At 33.8% G+C, this 5,942-nt stretch overlaps 1 non-coding gene across 1 annotated transcript; it reads left to right on the plus strand.

The window, feature by feature from the left end:
• Window positions 1-233: 233 nt before the first annotated feature.
• Window positions 234-305, plus strand: TRNAD-GUC (transfer RNA aspartic acid (anticodon GUC)). The gene has a single exon. It is a non-coding gene; the product is annotated as a tRNA-Asp (tRNA).
• Window positions 306-5,942: the final 5,637 nt, after the last annotated feature.

Genomic DNA, 5,942 nt, shown 5'->3' on the forward strand with positions numbered 1-5,942 from the left:
ACTTTGGTTTTGAGATTCACTTGATGTTTCCGAATCCATCAAAACAATTTTTTTGTTTTTTCACCATCCTCTGTTATCTTGTTCTTTTGGCCGGCGGTGTTTTGTCGGATTTAAATTCGGATTCGGATTCGGAAAAAGTGTCTTCTTTCGAAGAAGAATCAACAACAACTTTCTTTTCTTCTTTCTTCCCTTTTCCTTTCTCTTTCCCCTTCAGAAAAGCTGTTTTCTTCTTGGTCGTTGTAGTATAGTGGTGAGTATTCCCGCCTGTCAAGCGGGTGACCTGGGTTCGATCCCCGGCAACGGCGCCATTTTGACGAACGGATTTTTGACGGTATAGAATTTCACAAATGAATTCTCGTTGCAAGTATAGTTTCCAAACCAATCAAAAATCCTTTCATACAAAAGATTGTTTGTCACAAGTAACAAACCCTTAATTTTATAAACCGAAGTATTCAAACCTCGGGTCGTTCTCCCTAGGAATTACAATAAAGTGTCTTGTTATTGGTTAGAAATGTGTTTTGGGGTTTTGGATAAGAAGCATGAAAAGTAAATGGCAATGAAAATAAACTAACAACTATAAAAGGCTCTTGGCAAGGTATGAAAATTAGAAGTCCTATCCTAGTTATCCTTCTCAATTGTGATGAGAATTGTTCATTGCTACCACTTAGTTAACCCTTACTAAATAAAGGAAAGTCAAGTGGATGAATTGACTTGAGCCACAAGTCCTAGCCAACTCCCAAGGAAAGACTAGCTTTAGTGCACTCCAAACCAATTAGCAATCTCTCCAATTACCAATCAACAAAGGAATTAGATAACTCAAGTGTCACTAATTACTCTACCTAGGCCAAGAGGAACAAAATCTATACTATAATTAGAAGAGGCATTTCAACAAACACATAAAAGGCAATAAAAGTAAACAACATAAATTACAAGAATTAAAGAGAGATCTAACTACAAAGGCAAGAGATCAACAATAGAAAAGCAAAGAAGAACAATTATTATGAATTACCTCTTATTGAATTGAAAGAAAATGGAAGGAACAATAGTAGATCTACGACAAAGTATAAGAAAAACATAAAGGAAATTACAATAAAAAAATGGAAGAAGAATGAATGTAACAACAAGGAATTGAGAAGATAGAAGTAGAAGAAGATGAATTAAAATCTAGATCTAAGAACTAAACCTAATCCTAATCCTAATCCTAGAGAGAAGTGAGAGCTTCTCTCTCTAAAAACTACTTCCAAGACTAAACTATGACTAATGGTAACTAACATCTGTTTCCCTCTTCACTCCTTAGGTTAAATAGCACCAGAAATGAGTTGGATTGGGCCCACAAGGCTTTAGAATTCGCTGGCCACGTTTTGCTTTAAGTGGACCAGGTGGCAGCAACGGCGCGTGCGTGTACTATGCGCGTACGCGTCACCATGCGCGGTTCAACCATAGCAGATCTTATATCGTTTCAAAGTCCCGGATGTTAGCTTTCCAACCCAACTAGAACCGCATCATTTGGACCTCTATAGCTCAAGTTATGGTCGTTTAAGTGCGAAGAGGTCGGCTTGACAGCTTTTGCGTTTCCTTTATTTCTTCATGAGTTCTCCATTTCTACACGCTTTTCCTTCATTCCCTTGGTCCAATCCTTGCCTCCTAAATCTGAAATCACTTAGCAAACATATAAGGCATCTAATGGAATCAAGGAGAATTAGATTTAGCTATTTTAAGTCCTAAAAAGCATGTTTTCACTCTTAAGCACAATTAAAGGAGAAGTTATAAAACCATGCTATTTCAATGGATAAATGTGGGTAAAAGGTTATAAAATTCCCTAAATATAGCACAAGATAAATCCTACAAATGGGGTTTATCACTTCTTTCTTTTTGTTTTTCCTCCTTTATTTGCTTTCTATACAGAAGTCCCTAAAACACACACTTATTTAGTTAGCAGAGTATTTTAGAAGCATCTGAAACGAGCAAATACACTAACAATGTGGTGAATCAAAATGAGCAAAAAACTGAACCAAACACAATTTATGTGCTGAATAATACGTGATAAATATTCAATCATTAAGAAAAATATTTCTGCATGCACAAGGACTCAACTGAACATACTAACAATCAATTGAATCAAAAATAACAAATACATTGAACTGAACACCATTCATGTGCTGAATAATACGTGATAAACATTTAATTATCAAGAAAAACATTGCTGCATGCACAAGGACACATCTAAACACACTAATAATTAGGTGAATCAAAATGAGAAACTTCACTGAACTGAACAACATTCATGTGGTGAATAAAACGTTATAAATATTTAATCATCAAGAAAAGTATTTCTGCATGCACAAGAATTCAAATGAACACACTAATAATCAAGTGAATCAAAATTAGAAACTCCATTGAAAAGAAAGAAAATAAGAACCCATTTCATTCAAAGCCCTAGTTACGCAAAAAAAAATGGAGTCAGAATAAGTCGATCTACTAAATGAAGCAACTCAATCCAATAAACCTAAAATACAACTAGGAGAAATAAATTAATTATAACCTAAAACACAAGCTTATTTAGTTAGCAAAGTATTTTAGAAGCATTTGAAACGAAATTTCAAGGGGAAATTTTTGTTTAATTTACCATTGTGTCGGTTGCTTCCTGAGAAATCCGGTCGAGCATCATCTTCTTTGTCTAGTGGTCCATCCACGGTGGCCTGGGAGCATCAGGAGCATCTAAGCGAGGAAACTTGGTTTCATGGAAATAAATCAGTATCAAAACAAAAATACAGCCGTCAACGGACTGTTTCATTCCCTTTCTCTTGTTTTCGATTCCCTTCCTCAAGAAGCTGAGCACATGATTTGCCCAATCCCACTGTCGAATGTTGTCCACACAAAGGGCAGGCGGCTTATGGATCAGAGAGGCCATGCTTACCGTCGTCGGCAGCAAGAAGTACTTCTGTATGAAAACGACAAAAGTCCTCCAGAATTTCTGCCGGTTCTCTTCCCCTTCAACACTCATATCGAGGACAGACTTTGTCAAAGATGCCAACGTAACACATTTGAGTTTGTCAATTATTGCCTTGCCTGCCTCATTCAGGCTGCCATACTCAACCTTTTTAGGAAACGATTCTCTACAATATTTTAATAGCAACAAATCAACTAAAAAGGCTCAGTTTAATTTTCTGTACCCAAATGAACAGAAATTAAAGGAAGCAATGAACCGAAAATAAGCAGAAAGTGGAAAGTTTATTACCGCCGTGGTTTATGCCAAGTGCAGCTGCTATCTTGTCTGGTGTTATGTATATTTTTCCATGGAGAGTTTTCAGGCATCCATGATAGTCATAATAGCAAGCAATCAATTCTCTCAAGAGGCCGTGAGAGATATTCATTTCCGGGACATGTGCCAGTGCACCAAATCCCATTTCTTCAACAATATCTTTCTTTTCCTGACTCATTTTCTTGAACACCTTCACTATTGCCTTTGTGTGGCATCTGCAATTGTGAGTTTTCTGCAAGGTTTTGAAACAGAATGTCACAATATATTTATAATACAAAATCGATTTTATTCGAATGAAAGCGGATAAATATATTTAATGTGTGCATATGCTTACATTATAGCGCGGCTTCTCCTTCTTTGTCACCATTGTCTTCTTCATTTTTGCTGTAAGGACAAAAAAATTTGGTCAATACTTCACTCAATACAACAAGCACAAGCATGCATATTTTAATCAAGTGAATGAAAATATCCCAGCCTACTGGACCGAACTCCCTTGATGTACTGAATAAAACATGATAAATAATGAAACAACTAGAAAAGCATTTCTGCATGCAAAAGAACCTAGTTGAACACACTAACAATCAAGTGAATCAAAATTAGAAACTCCACTGAACTGAACACAATTCATGTTTTGAATAAAATATGATAAATATTCAATCAGCAAGAAAATTATTTTTGCATGCAAAAAGACTCAACTGAACACACTAACAATCAAGTGAATAAAAATGGCCAACTTCACTGAACTGAACATGATTCATGTTCTGAATAAAACGTGACAAACATTCAATCATCAAGAAAAATATTTTTGCCTGCCAAAGGACCCAATTGAAGACACTAACAATCAAGTGAATGAAAATAACCAACTCCACTGAATCGAACGTCATTCATGTACTGAATAAAATATGATAGACATTCAATCAACAACAAAAGCATTTCTGCATGTAAAAGAACTCAACTGAACACACTAACAATAAAGTGAATGAAAATGGCCAACTTCACTGAACTAAACACCATTCATGTTCTCAATAAAATGTGACAAACATTCAAATCATCAAGAAAAATATTTCTACTTGCCAAAGGATCCAACTAAACACACTAACAATCATGTGAATAAAAATAACCAACTCCACTGAACCAAACGCCATTCGTGTGCTGAATAAACGTGATAGACATTCAATCATCAAGAAAAATATTTTTCCATGTAAAAGGACTCAACTGAATACACTAACAATCAAGTGAATGAAAATTACCAAGCCCACTAAACAGAACACAATTCATGTTGTGAATAAAATGTGATAAACATTCAATCAGCAACAAAAGCATTTCTACATGCAAAAGGACTCAATTGAACACACTAACAATCAAGTGAATCAATATGGCCAACTCCACTGAACTGAATGAAAATAAGAACACATTTTCATTCCTATGCCCTAGTTACGCAAAAAAAAAAGATTCAGAATAAGTTGATCTACCAAATGAAGCAACTCAATCCAGTAAACCTAAAATGCAACTAGAAGAAATATGAGATTGCGAGATTTTAAATGAACATACAGTAGTTTTTCTCATATCTTTTGCAGTCTCTATTCTTGTTTTCGTTTGTTTTTGCTTCTTCATTTTGAAATCTTCTCGCGATTCTTCTCCAGTAGTGGTTTTTGCAGAGAATACAAGTGAAGTTTGAGAGATTTTGAGAGTGATTTGAATTTCTCTAGTAACAATTTCAAGGTTGAAGAAGGAACGCTTTTTCATAATGAAGTGCGAATGAATGTTAACGTTTTGGAGGATTTGGGGCGCGTATAATACACACTCATTTAATGATATTAGATTTTTTTGGTGTTGAACTAACTTAAATGAATTTGAATAGAAAATTACATAGATGTATAGCATAACTAATAATTTAATTCTCAAAGTAAATATAAACTATATCTTTCATTTTTATCATACATCACGAATATAATTTCAACAAACGATAACAAGCGATATTATGAAAGGAAAGATGTCGCCTTCATGGTTTTTATACAAGACCCTTTTCGTTAGGAAATGTAAGTAAAATCTTAAGTACTTTTATTTTATTTTCCAACAATATTAAATATTATTATTTTTAAGTAATATTTAATCATTAATAATTTGCATTTATATTTATAAATATTTATACATATAAAAGATATAATTTATATTTATATTTACTGATATTTATATAAATAAGTTAACACATTTTGTACTTATATTTATATAAAAAAAGTATTGAATTTATATTTATAAATATTTATACATATAAAACATATAATTTATATTTATATTTATTGATATTTATATAAATAAGTTAACACATTTTGTACTTATATTTATATAAAAAAAAGTATTGAGGACCAACTTATAATCTGCGTAACAACAATAATTAATCATTAATTTTTTAATAAAAATAATATAATAATAATCAACATCAATTACAAATTTGAAAATTAAGAATGGCCCAAAACAACAACTCCATATTTACGTAGTGTGAATTTGGTGAAACCAACCGCCACTTCCATCCTGAACGTGACCCCACCCCCCCAATCTCAGTAAGCTTGGATAGTTGCGCCCAACGCCAACATCTATCCTGCCTGCATCTCCGACTGTTTTACTGACCAGAAGCCGCTCCCAACGCCCACCATAATGCATTTGGAAGAAGCACTCGACG

Source organism: Arachis hypogaea, chromosome 4 (assembly GCF_003086295.3).
Source record: "Arachis hypogaea cultivar Tifrunner chromosome 4, arahy.Tifrunner.gnm2.J5K5, whole genome shotgun sequence".
Classification (NCBI taxonomy): domain Eukaryota; kingdom Viridiplantae; phylum Streptophyta; class Magnoliopsida; order Fabales; family Fabaceae; genus Arachis; species Arachis hypogaea.